General features: G+C 42.4%; 1 long non-coding RNA gene across 1 annotated transcript; it reads right to left on the bottom strand.

Moving 5' to 3' along the window:
• Positions 1 to 982: 982 nt before the first annotated feature.
• Positions 983 to 7743, bottom strand: LOC120638252. Its single transcript, XR_005659818.1, has 3 exons — positions 7528 to 7743; positions 1799 to 1937; positions 983 to 1476 (listed from the first exon to the last, which is right to left on the bottom strand). It is a non-coding gene; the product is annotated as an uncharacterized LOC120638252 (long non-coding RNA).
• Positions 7744 to 14463: the final 6720 nt, after the last annotated feature.

Below are 14463 nucleotides of genomic sequence, written 5' to 3'. Positions count from 1 at the left end.
TCCACTTGCAGAATAAATAGGAGACCCACCTTGTTTATATCAACAATGTTCTCCCTCCCTTACTGGGGATGTAGCCAGCATCCACATCCCCAAATTCCCATGCTCACATTGAGGATGCTGAGGCTAAAGTTGGTTATAATAGGGCCAAAGAAAAGCATCTTGTATATAAATATATCTTTTTTCTATGTTGCTCTGATTGGCCTCCTTAAGGTTTAATTAATGCCTAAGGAACTTCTGGGTAAGCACAAAGGCAGGCTCTTTGCACTTTGTCAACATCCATGCAGAGGATTGGACACCAGAGTATTGGTAGCAGAAGATTAATGAAATAGTACAATCAATCAGTCAAGCAATCATCTTTATTGAGTGCTTACTGTGTGTAGCACACTGTACTAAGCGCTTGGGAAAGTACAAGAGAACAGAGTTGGTAGGTGCATTCCCTGCCAATCAAGAGAAAAAGGTCCACACATTTAGCCAACTCCACAGTAAACGGGGGTTACGTAGTTGTACATGTTGTCAGTCAATCAATCACTCAATCTACTATTTTTTGAGCGCTTACTCTGAGTGGAGCGCTGTTGTTTTTCAGTCAGTATTACACTTATTACCACCACACTGTGTTGCATCAACACCCCCAACAGCATGGGAGTGAAGCATCATAGCTTAGTGGATACTGTAAGCCCGTCAAAGGGCAGGGACTGTCTCTATCTGTTATCAATTTGTACATTCCAAGCGCTTAGTACAGTGCTCTGCACATAGTAAGCGCTCAATAAATACTATTGAATTGAATGAATGAATGGATAGAACACGGGGCTGGGAGAAGGAGCTGGGTTCTAAGCTCAGCTCTTCCACTTGTCTGCTGTATAACCTTGGGCAAGTCACTTCATGGCTCTGGGCCTCAGTTTTCTCATCTGTAAAATGGGGATGAAGACTGTGAGCCCTGTGTGGGACAGAGACTGTGCCCAACCCGATTACTTTGTATCTACCCCAAAGCTTAGTATGGTGCCCGGCACATAGTAAGCATTTAAATACCACAATTATTATTATTATTAACAGCCCCAGAAGGCTAAGACTTTCTGTCAACGGGTTCCTTCTGAGCAGTGTCTGGTTCCTGAGATCCAGGTCAACCGTGAGACTTTTCTCCAGAGGTGAAAGTAAACAGAGACGTCGAGGAAGTGTGCTTTCTTTCCTCTAAGTCAGAATCACTTTGAGGGATTTCTGAGTGATGGATGTGACAGATGATTCCGAGTAATAGTTGAGTTCTCTTTAGTTGCCTTTTTAAGATGTGTCAAGCTGAAAAGATTTCATCAGGGTAACATGCAGAAACACTCGAATTCAGTTCTTTTTACAGCATTTTAAGTGTGCCTTTCACATGCACTTTCCTGAGGTCCAATTGTATTTGAACCCCTTGTAATGTTTACTTCCTTTCTTTGACAGTTCTCCTGGCTCCAATTTTTGTGTGTGGAAAAAGTCAGTCTATCCCTAGGGAGGGAGAAGAATAGAGATTTCGCATGCAAAAGGAAACAAAATAGAGATGTCATACGGAGGTCCGGTGTGATTTTTTACAAATAAAAAACGCTGTTTCATGTAAGCTTCTGTGTTAACCAGTGTAACAATAATAAAGATTATTGTTTTATAGCGCCACTCAGATCTAGTTATTCTACATCACACAATGTTTGGAGTTTTTATAGCCATCTTAAAGACATTGTTATCTTTGGCAGAAGTCTGGTGGTTTGGCTCAGCAAGCACACTGTAACAATGATATCAATTCTTTCTTTTTTCCTCCCCTGAAACACCATGTTACCTAGAATACAGAAGAATCTGGCAGAGGTCTAAATTTCTTCCCCTGTACTCCTTTCACACCATCTGTTTGGGTGTGCTAGAATCCACTGGAATGTCTTTACAAGGTGTCAAAACTCCAGGAACTTCACTTTATTTGGCAGCTGAAAGAGAATGGATGAAGTTATCATGGGAGTCCTGTGGAAGAGAGAATCCTGGGACTTGTCTGTCACGATTACGGAGAAACGCTTTCCAGCACTCAGGACTTTTTGCCAGGTGAATTTCCCACGCAAGCACACATGCTGATTGGGTGCTGTCATGAGGAGTAGATTGGCATTAGAGGAGCAGAGTGTGTGGGCTGGGTTGTAGTAGAAAAAACAGGAAAGTAAGGTGGGAGGGGGCAAGGTGATTGAGTTCTTTAAAGCCGACGGCAAGGCGTTTCTGTTTGATGCAGAGCTGGATGGGCAACCACTTCTGAGGAGTCGAGAAACACGGACTCGGTGGTTTTGTAGAAAAATGATCTAGACTTTAAGATCATTATTGACAAGGAACAAGACTGCCAGTTTTGCTATATTGTACTCTCCCAAGTGCTTAGTACAGTGCTCTGCACACAGTAAGCGCTCAGTAAGTACCATTTATCGACTGATTAATTAATTGTAAAATGGGGATTCAATCCTACTCTCTCCTACTTAGACTATGAACCCCAGGTGAGGCAGGGATTGTGCACTACCTGATTACCTTGTATCTACCCCAATGCTTAGTCATGTACTTGGAACATAGTAAACACTTAGAAAATGGAAGAAAATAAAGGAGTCGGTATACAAAATTCTTGTGCACACTTTTCAAACTACTTCCCTCCTCTTATCCCCCCCCAATTTGATTGTTTCACTCGTGCCCTAATGGGAAGACAACAGACATGGAAGAGAGAGTGGGATATTGCTCCACAAAACACCATCACTTTAATCAATATCTTGCACAGGTTCTGTGTCCTTAAACCTACAGATAGATATACAAATGTGTTTGCTGTGTATCTGTGTAGGGAATCAAGATTTACTGGAAACAATATCGCAATACGGTTGCCTATCATGCAACCCCCTCAGACTGTAAAATGCGAAAATATTACTGTAGGGTTTCCCTCACTTAAAATACCCCTCAAACCATTGTCTGATTGAAGCTAAACAGAGTTAAACATACCTAGATATAAATTACATAATCTACATTTATAATTCTTAATCCAGATACACATGCAAACACATTTGTATATATAAATTATGTATGAAATACTCATAGCTAAATTTTATGTGGCTATATTTGAAGCTGTGACATCAGAGATAGGCTTAAAACATATTTAATTACATTACCAGTTTGTATAATCAGACTTAAAGCAACTGGCAGATTTTGCTGACAAGAATGATGGAAAACGGAAGCTAATTCAGGACTGTTCAGCACAGATATTACAGAGGAAGGAAGTCAGAGCTGTAGATTTAGACATGATATCCTTCCTTTTCTGAGGTAACTTTCCCCTGAATGAACAGTGAGAGAATTCCTGAACTAACTTGCGATTATCATTTTAGATTTCTGACCTTCACTGACCAGGCTCTATTTTGCATCTTTTATCTTTTGAATGTATAACACGCATCAATTACTGACCTTTTAAAGAGGTATAAGTGTGAAATTAGTATTTTTAAAATTTCTACCGTGCTCATTATCCTTGTAGCAAAGTATCACATAGGAAAATAGTCTCATAGTTATTATAATTACCTGTAAATCTTTACAACAACTTTATGACCTCAGATCTACACAAATTTTTAGCCTACATCAGACACATGTAATTTTACCAATTTTTCAGCATCAACTTTTGTGTTAGGGAGACTAGGATCCTGAGCAACTGATTGTATTTATTGAGCACTTACTGTGTTCAGAGCACTGTACTAAGTACTTGGGAGAATACAATATAAAAGAGTTGGGAGACATGTTCCCTGCCAAAATCCACTATCAAGTGTTGTTCGTGTCTATTTTGTGTAAATCCCCTCCACATTTCACTTTACCAAAGAAGTGCTGGTTAAGGCACCATGGGAGGGAGTGGAGAATGAGTGGAGATGCTTGTAAAATATTTTGGGCAGCTTAAACAATCCTAAAAGTTTGTATCTGACAAAAACAGAACGCTCTTGAAGGAAACACTTTCAGATGAAAAAGCCAAATAGTTTCAACAAAAATGGTTTAGCTGGTATGAAGCCATCCAAATAAAACCTGCTTGTTGAAATAAGATCTTTTTGGGAAAAAAATTTGGGCAGATAATAATAATAATAGTTGTGATATTTGTTAAGTGCTTATTATGTGCTAGGTACTGTACTAAGTGCTGGTGGGATACAAAAAAATCAGGTGGGATGCGGTCCCTGTCCCACATGGGGTTCACATTCTTATTCTCCATTTTCAAGATGAGGTAATTGAGGCACAGAGAAGTGAAGTGACTCACCCAAGGATGCACAGCAGACAAATGATGGAGCCAGAATTAGAACCCTGACCTTCTGACTCCCAGGACTGTGCCCTATCCAGTATGCCATCTTACTTCCCATAGCATGTAGATCAGATCTGAATGCTAGCCTTACAAATTGTGTTAAAATTTGCATTACATTATAGCACTGCTATGTGAATATAATTATAGAATTATTATGTTAATTGTCAGATTATGAAATCAATCTCCTATTTGCCTTCAAATTTCCTTTAGGGATGCTCTACCCCAGGGTTTGACTACATATTAATATAATAATGATGGCATTTGTTAAGCACTTACTATGTGCAAAGCACTGTTCTAAGCGCGGGGGAGGATACAAGGTGATCGGGTTGTCCACGTGGGGCTCACAGTCTTCATCCCCATTTTATAGATGGGGTAACTGAGGCCCAGAGAAGTTAAGTGACTTGCCCAAAGTCACACAGCTGACAAGTGGTGGAGCTGGGATTTGAACCCATGACCTCTGACTTCCAAGCCCGGGCTTTTTTCGCCGAGCCATGCTGCTTCTCTAAAAAAAGTTGGTATTTGTTAAGTGCTTACTATGTGCAGAGCACAGTTCTAAATGCTGGGGTAGATACAGGGTGATCGGGTTGTCCCACGTGGGGCTCACAGTCTTCACCCCCATTTTACAGATGGGATAACTGAGGCACAGAGAAGCGAAGCAACTTGCCCACAGTCACACAGCTGCCAAGTGGCAGAGCTGGGATTTGAACTCATGACCTCTGACTCCCAAGCCCGGGCTCTTTCCACTGAGCTAGTAGGGAAGTGCTTATTAGGGCTATGCATTGGAGCAGGTGGGGAGGCTCAACAGGAATCTTAGAAGAAACAGAAGTTAGTGGATAGAAGGTGGGCCTGGGAGTTGAAAGGACCTGGGTTCTAATTCTGACTCTATTTGCCTGCTATGTGACTGTGGGCAAATTTCTTAACTTCTCTGTGCCTCAGTTAACACACCTGTTAAATAGGGATCAAGATGGTGAGATGGTGTCCAAACTGATTAGCTGAACCTACCCCACTGCTTAATACGGTGCCTGGCACGTACTAAGAGTTTAACAAATACTTTTTTTTTTTATAAAGTATCAGGCTAATGGAAACAAATTCAGAGAGAGAGTTAGGTGCTCCCACCTTTAACCAATCAGTCATATTTATTGAATGCTGCTGTGTACAGAACACTGTACTAAGTGCTTGGGAGAGTACTATACAGTGTTGGTAGACATATTTCCTGCCCATAAGGGGCTTACACTCTGGAATGGGAGGCAGACACTAAAATAAATTGCAGATATGTAGATACATACTCACCTTCTCCAGGAGGCCTTCCCAGAATGAGCCCCCCTTTACCTCTGCTCCTCATCCCCTCCGTATCACTCCTACTCTCTCCCTCTGCTCTACCCTCAGTTACCTCATCTGTAAAATTTGGGATTAAGACTGTGAGCCTCATGTGGGACAACCTGATTACCCTGTATAGCCCAGCGCTTGGAACAGTGCTCTGCACATAGTAAGCGCTTAACAAATACCAACATTATTACCCTCTCCCTGCCCCACAGCATTTGTGTACATATGCACATATTCATATTTCCATTTATTTTATTAATGATGTATACACATCTATAATTCTATTTATTTATATTCCTGGTACTGATGCCTGTCTACTTGTTTTGCTTTTTTTGTTGTCTGTCTCCCCCCTTCTAGACCGTGAGCCCGTTGTTGGATGGGGATTCTCTCTATTGCCAAAATGTACTTTCCAAGCTCTTAGTACAGTGCTCTGCACACAGTAAACACTCAGTAAATATGATTGAATGAATAAATGCTCCTTCATATTGAATGAATAAATAAATGAGGAGGGTGGGTGCATATCAAGTGCTTAAAGAGTATAGATCCAAATGCATAGGTGATGCAGAAGGAAGAAAGAGAAGCAGCAGCATGACCTAGTGGAAAGAGCACAGGACTGGGAGTCAGAAGGACCTGGGTTCTAATTCTGATCTGCCAATTGCCTACTGTGTGACCTTGGGCACATCACTTAACATCTCGGTGTCTCCTGTTCCACAACTGCAAAATGGGGATTAAATAATAATAATAATAATAATGATAAGTATGGTATTTATTAAGTGCTTACTATGTGCCAAGAACTGTATTAAGCGCTGGGGTAGATACAAGGTAATCAGCTTGTCCCACATGGGGCTCACAGTCTTAACCCCCATTTTTACAGATGAGGTAACTGAGGCATGGAGAAGTCAAGTAGTTTGCCCAAGGTCACACAGCAGACAAGTAGAGAAGCTGGGATTAGAACCTACGATCTCTGAATCCCAAGCCTGTGCTCTTTCCACTAAGCCACGCTGCTTCTCTATTCCCTTCTACTTAGACTGTGAGCCCCATGCGGACAGGGACTATATCCAACCTGATAAACTTGTATATACCTCAGTGCTTAGAACAGTGCTTGCCATATAGTAAGTGCTTAACAAATACCATAAAGGAAGGGAAAATGAGGGCTTAGTTGGAGGTCTCTTGGAGGATTTGTGATTTTAGTAGGGGTCTGAAGGTGGAGAGAGTGGTGGTCTGTCATATAAGAAGGGACAGGGTGATTCAGGACAGAGGGAGCATATGGAAAGGGGTTGGAGGAGAGATAGATGAGATTGAGGTAAAGAGAGGTATTAGAAGAACAAAGTCTGTGGGCTGGGTTATAGTACGAAATCAGGGAGGTGAGATGGGGTGGGGTGGGGGTGATCTGATTGAATGCTTTAAAGCCGATTGCTTAAAAGGAGTTTTAAAGGAGTTTCTCTTTGATGCGGAGGTGGATGGAGGGCTATTGGAGGTTTTTGAGGACTGGGAAAATGTAGACTGAATGATTTTCAGAAAAATGATCTGGGCAGCAGGGTGAAGTATGGTCTGGAGTTGGGAAAGACAGGGAGCATTGAGGTCAGCGAGGAGGTGTCACCCTTAGCCTGGGGATGGGTTCAAAATTGGCACAGTGAGAGATCAGAGTAAGAAAGGCTGAGCTATCCAAAATTTATTCCACGTGGAGAACTGAACTTCCCTTTTGGGAGGAAAACACTTATTTTTAGCTATTCACATGCAACGAATTGAACTTCCCTTTGGGAGGAATACACTTATGTGCTATTCGCATGTGGTGAAGTACCAAGCTCCCTCCTTATGAGCGCTTCCCTCTAGGGAGGAATTCACTTAGCCATTACATGCACGTAGAAAAGCACCTAGCCTCCAGCGCCCCGAACGCTCAGCAGGAAACTCACCTGTCCCACGGTTCCTCACTTCTGCTGCAGACAGAACAGACATCCCATCCTCTGGGCAGAGACAATTCTCAGCCGGCTGCTGCAAGTCTCCATCCACTGCCCAGAACGTCAGAGGCGGCAGGTATTTATTATCTCTCCTTCTGGGTTGTTTGGGCTTTCGGTTTCTGCTTGTCCAATCTCCATTTCCCCATCTGATCCTCCATATCTTATTTGTTTGGCACGGGGGAGAGGGACACCTTCCGCATTCCTGGTCTAGCGGTTTCGGTTGCAGTGTCCTCCCGTCACGCTTCCAAGTTCTGCTTTGCTAGCTCGGGAAGTCAGGAGGTAATGTTTCGACCTTGAGATGGCTGGTGCCCTGATTTACCTCAGCACAGAAGGCAGATGCAGTAGTTAAGGCGAGCTATGATAAATGCTTGGATCGGCATGGTAGCAATGTGGATGGAGAAGAAAAGATGGATTTTAGCCGGAAAGGTAGAAACGACAAGATTTGGTGACATTGAATAAGCCGGTAGAACGAGAGAGATGAGTCAAGGATAATCGGTCAATCAATCGTAATCATTAAGCATTTACTGTGTGTAGAGCACTGTACTAAGCACTTGGAGAGTATAATATAAGCTGATGTTATGGACCTGAGAGACAGGGAGGATGACAGTACTGTCTATAGTGATGGGAAATACACTGAGAGGGGAAGTTTTGGGTGTGAAGATGAAGTGCTCTGTTTTGGACATGCTAAGTTTGAGATGATGGTGGGATATCCAGGTAGAGATGTCCTGAAGGCAGGAGGAAATGCGAGACTTCAAAAAAGAAAAGAGATCAGGGGTGGAGAGGTGGATTTGGGAATCATCTTCCTAGTGATGGTAGTTGAAGCAGAGGGAGCGGATGAGTTCTCCAAGTGAGTGGGGTACAGGTGGAGAGGGGACCCAGAACTGAGCTTGGAAGAACTCCCATGGAAGTCAGGGGATGGGAGGCAGAGGAGGAACTCACTAAAGAGTCCAAGGATAAACAGCCAAGAGAGAGATAGGGTGATAATTGGGGGGAGCCATGAAGTCAAGGGAGGATTCTTTTAGGATAGGGAATACATGAATATGTTTGAAAGCAGTGGGGAAATAGCTACTGGAAAGTGAATGGTTGAAGGAAAGTGAATGGTTGAATGGCTGTCAAGGAAGGGAAGGAGCAGGGGTTTTAATAAGGTGCAAAAGGATGGAGTCGAGGGTGTAAGTGGAGGGCCTAGATTTTGGATCTCTATCTTCTTTCTCTCTGAATTTATTTCCCTGTCTCTCTCATAATCTACATTTCAGAGAAATTTACTAGGAAGAATAGAGAGCGGATAAGTCCTGTCTGATCAATATTTCTATTTTAATTATACATTACCCATGGGATTTAGGTAACCTGTAGCTCCAGTGGCTCTGAGTGGCTCTTGAGACAATTTTGGGGCCACTCTACCACCTGGGTCAGTTTCCATCTTATACTCTGTATTTTTGTGTTTTTCTCTTTCCGTCTTTTTCTGTTTTATTTTTTGTTTTTTTTTGCTCTTTTCTCTTTCCTTATCATCTTCCTCATCCCTGCTTTTTCTTCTCTTATGAGAAAAGTAAGTTCCCTAGGCTTCCTGCTTCAAACAAGGAAAACTATTAGAGGGGAGATGGACTATGTGACAGAGTGGGAGGGTTAAATGAAGAAATGGAAGTGAATAGCTGATTTGTTTTTTCAGAGCTATCTAATCAAAATAATATTTTTGTTCTAAATATCCAGGTGCTGGAGATAAATCTGGTTTACGTGAATTATTTGGAAAACAAACTGAGACTCATGAAACAGATCAGGAATTTCTAAATAAGTCATCTCAAAATTACTCTTCATGCTTTTCGACTTACCTCTCCTTTTAATCATCCTAGCTGCTTCTCTTTTTTATCCACTTATGCTCTGCTTTCATATTAAACTTTCCCCTCCTTTGACGAGCTTACTTGTTCTCTCGGCCTCTCACGTGTGCATATACAAAGACCTGCTCTTTTCTACCACACAGATAGTTACAGACCCAGACCAGACGTGCTTTCATAAACAGAGACCTGTTCTAACATCCCTACATCAACATGCTACCCAGACCTGTTCTCCCAACCCTACATCAACATGCTCACAGTCATTCCCAGGCACCCTTTTTCCTTCCTCACCCCTATTCCCATCCCCACGCTTGGTCCAGGCGTGAGAGCACTAGTCTGAGATTCCAGTTCTGGTTTGTCCTTCTGGGGCCTTGCCATGGATAATGAAGATTTCTGACAAAGAACCATCTAAGGTGCTTAGATGAGGTGGACAGGACCAGCAAAAATCCTGAAAAACAGCTGGTTAGGGTGGACAGCAAAAGTTACCAAGGAAATTGTTCTCCAAATCTGGTTGGCACGGCACAGAATTGGCACTCTAGTCACATTGGCTGTCATAAAGAACCCTAAACAAACTAAAAAACTCCCGTGTGCTCTTCACAACGTGCTGCACTCTTGCCCTCCTGATCACATATTGTATCTCTTGCCCCAACAGGAGCTTGCCTACAGAGAAAAGAGGGTAAGTAGTTTTGTCCAAACTACTAGCACTCTAATCAATTTTGTCAAGCATGTTCTGGATCTAAAAGTCTGAGAACTGAGGCCCATCCACTGTTCTAAACTGGAAACTCTATTGCACCCCTTTCCCCACACATACACACTAGCACATGTAAACATGAAACTTAATCACCTCAGTCTCCCCTATCACTGCTGTAAATTCAGCAAACTGACTTGAGACAGGTCATTGCCTACTATTATAACAATATAAATTGTGGGGTTTTTTAAGCATTTACTGTATGTCAAGTTCGGTGCTAAGCAATGGGGTAAGTACAGATAATTAGATCTGACAGTCCTTCTCCCTCATCAGGGCTATTTTCCCCAGCAAACAGGGGACTTTCCACCTTCATTGTAACTCGTGGAAGCTCTATGTGGCCTGGTGGAAAGGAGTTTAAGACGGTGGTCAGGAGACCTGGATTCTAGTCCTGGCTCTGCCACTTGCCTGTGTGCTGGGGGATCTTGAGCTAGTCCCCGACGTTTTCTGTGTTTCAGTTTCTTTATCTCTAAAATGGGTTCTCTTTTTCTGTTAGGCTTTGGTCCAGTGGGGGACAGGGATTGTGTTTGAAATGGTTGTCCTGAATCCACCCTGGGATTTGGCATACAGTGAGTGCTTAATAGACAATCACTCTCTTTTGCACTTTGCATACACATACACCCATCTACAAATATACACACATCTACAAATATACAATGCTCCATCCACTTCTGACACAACTTGTTCACGTAGGCTTTCCTAGCTCAACAGCAGTGGAGGTGCCCCAGTCATCTTAATGCATCCCTCTTCTGCCTCTGACACTAGAAACTACAATTCACAGAAAGCACAATATGCTGGGGTTGACTGGAGCACAAGAGTTTGGATTCAGAAAAACCATTTTATCCAGATTGTCTCAGTTCTCCATTTCCCTCTGCCGGGGTATCCTGACTAATGTAGCAGTATTAATAATAATGATAGTGGCATTTGTTAAGCATTTTTGTGAGTGCTGGGGTGAATATAAGCAAATCAGATTGGACATAGTCCTCATCTCACATGGGGCTCACAGTCTGAATCCCCATTTAACAGATGAGGGAACTGAGGCACCGAGAAGTGAAATCACTTGCCCGAGGTCACACAGCAGACAGGTGGCCGAGCCGGGATTAGAACCCAGGTCTTTCTGACTCCCAGGACTGTGCTCTATCCACTAGGCCATGCTGCTTCTCAGTCATAGTAATAGTAGTGGTGGCATTTTTGAGCACCCACTGAGTGCAGTGAATTTAAAAAAAAATAGTAGTTGTGAAGCACTTACTCTGTGCCATGTACTGTACTAAACGTTGGGGGAGATACAAGGTAGTCAGGTTGGGCACAGTCCCTGACCCACATAGGACTCACAGTCTAAATAGGGATGAGTAAGATTTAATTCCCATTTTACAGATGAGTTAACTGAGACTCAAACATTAAGTGACTTGCCCCAAATCACCCACTGACAACTGACAAGTGACAAAACCAGGAGTAGGACCCAGGTCTCTTCTGATTCCCAGCCCCATGCTCTTTCCACTAGGCCACGTTACACTTTACTAAACACTTGGGAAGTACAGCTAGACAATGGTTTTACTTCAATAATGTTTTTTAAAACTGATTGCAATGTTTGTTTAATTATAATCAGAGGAAATATTTTCTTCTTTTCAGTGAAAATCAGTATAGTGCAAGTCCGAGAGTGATGTTGATTGATGATGATCATTCTCCCAGATTGGAACACTTCACTTTGCCTCCAGGGAGCATCAAAATCACAGTCAGACCAAAGTTCATTTGAATAGAAGGCATCAGATAGAGTACTGAGAACTGGGGAGACAGCAGAATTAGTTGGATGATGCTTCCTTGAAAAAGGCCCAGAAAGCCACAATCTTCTCCCTCCAATCTGAGTTCAGAGTGCTTCTCAGTCAATCAATCATTCACATTTCCTGAGAGCTTGCTGTGTGCAGAGCACTATACTTGAAACATGGGAGAGAACAACACAAGAGAGCTGTATTAAAATGGGCTTAGGTTTGAATTAAACATGTGGGGTGCCTAAACATAATTATCCATGAAAGGAAGGTCACTAGAAGTCACAGGTATAAAAAAACAGGTTTTCTCATTTTTGAGAAAAAGAAATTGTTAGGCAAAATTGGAAAGGTTACCCAAGAGAGGACTTTGAGAAAAGATACAAAAAAGAAGCCTTTCTTGAAAGCGAGATGGTCTCAAGGGAGAGACCTTGACTAGAAACAGACTACTGAGGTTGGAGGGAGCAATCCGGGTGGTGTTTTGGCAGGGATAGGGAGGCCTATCCTTCCCCTCAGAGTTAAATATTGCCGATCAATAGTCTGAGTTCATTTATGCATTGTTTTCCTGGGGGCTGGGGTTGGGGTGGGGAGATGGACGAGGATAGTGATGCTGTGAGGAGGTCAGAAGATAAATTAGATTGTTAGCTTCTTGAGGTCAAGAAATCACATAGCATTTGTTTAGTAATAAAAACTGTGGTATTTGGAAAGACTGACTTTGTGCTAAGCACTGTCCTAAGTGATTAGATAAAGAGAAGCAAGTTGAACAAAATCCCTGGTTCTAACCCTGACTCTGCCACTTGTCTGCTGTGTGACCTTGGGCAAGTCACTTAACTTCTCTGTGCCTCAGTTACCTCATCCATAAAGTGGGGATTAAGACTGTGTGGGACAAAGTGGTACAGGGACTGTGTCCAATCCAATTACCTTGCATCCACCCCACCGCTCAATGTAATGCCTGGCACATAGTAAGCACTTAACGAATACCATTATTATTATTATTATTATTATATGGAGCTTGCAATCTAATAGATTTCTGTAGTCCCTCAAGTGGTTAGTCAATGCAGACCATCCCAAGGTGGCTCAAAAGTGTCAGTAATGAGATTCTGTTGATGATGAATTTGAAATGAATGGTGATGCACCAAATGGCTGAGGGGTCTGGCACGATAGCAAAGGGAAACACTTGCAAAAAACCCCAGGTCTGAGGTCAAAGGAAGGAAAATAAAAGTGCTGGAGTGCTGGAGATGTCACAAACAGCTGAATTGGGCAGGATGCCCATGGGCAGAATGTTGGTATTAGCTGGCAGAAAGAGGAATTGGTTTAGAAACCAAATGGAACTCCATTCACATCCTCACAAATCCTCTCTCTCTATCCCCCACCTGGTTTCCACATGGAGTGTCACACAGCCAGCTTTCAGCTTTAGTGACCTAGCACGAAGAGCAAAAGAAACCATCACACACAATTATTTTCAAATGCACCAGTCGGTTACGAAAACCGCGGGCCTTCCAAAAGCCTTCCTATCCTTCAAAAAGATGTGGGTAAACCTTTTTTAATGCTTCGTTCATAAATACTGGAAATGAGACTTATAATTATACCTCACTTAGCTGACAGCTCACCTCGATTTCTCACCGTGCCGGTTACAGCACCAAAGCGCCTCTTGTCTTTACAGCCGTACATAATGTAATTTAATAGAACAATGTTTCACAGGCGATCTGCCCAATCAGGCCAGGTAGCGGGGCACTAGGCTGTCATTTCCATCATGAGAAAATAGGTCTTTCAGTGTAATTTTCCTCCAGTAATTAGTCTCTCTGTGATTTTTAGACTTTGTGTCATGTTGTGAATGCAACATGTTCGACAGCATTCCTGCGGTGGAAATCTCTTCTGTGAAGGATAAGCAAATATCATCTTTCACTAAAAACATCAGAAAAATTTCATGTGAAACTTCTGAACAGTCAGGGGGGAGGATGACCTCTAATGACAACAAAAAGCCTATTTGTGCCAGAAACCATGTGACTAGATTTTGCGGCACGCTGAGATTTTTTTGTTCTTAGTTAAATTCTGTCTAAAGGTTGGATTGCTAGGTCTGTCCCAAAATCAGAACTAATATCTTCAGAGACTTTTTCGTTTTAAAGCAAATAGGGTTTGCTATAAAAGGGGCATGGGTAGGATGGTTGAATCACAATTCCTGATTAGGAGCATGTCTTTCTAATTGAATTTCTGCTCTTTTATTCAGCCAACCCGATTCTACTGCTTCACATTTGACTTCAGTACTGTAAATGAAAAAAATCTGGGAAAAGTTTTCTCTTTTGGTTTCTTCTGCATCAGTGAGTTCTGATCCCTCTTCTAAAACGCTTTTCTGACCTTTCACTGACTCTCTCTCTCGGCTTTCTTTCAGGCAAATCTTTCTTAAGCCCCCTCTACCGCCTTTATAGACACTATGGGCTTCAAATTGCTTTCTCCAACCTCGGTAGACTGTTTCTAGTCAAGACCTCTCCCTTGAGACTATCTTGTCTTTCAAGAAACGCTTCTTCTTTGTAGCTCTTCCACAAAGTTCTCTCTTGGGTAA

Source organism: Ornithorhynchus anatinus, chromosome 3, assembly GCF_004115215.2.
Source record: "Ornithorhynchus anatinus isolate Pmale09 chromosome 3, mOrnAna1.pri.v4, whole genome shotgun sequence".
NCBI classification, from domain to species: Eukaryota; Metazoa; Chordata; class Mammalia; order Monotremata; family Ornithorhynchidae; genus Ornithorhynchus; species Ornithorhynchus anatinus.
The sequence above is the reverse complement of the archived record's forward strand: the minus strand, read 5'-3'. Positions and strand labels throughout refer to the sequence as shown.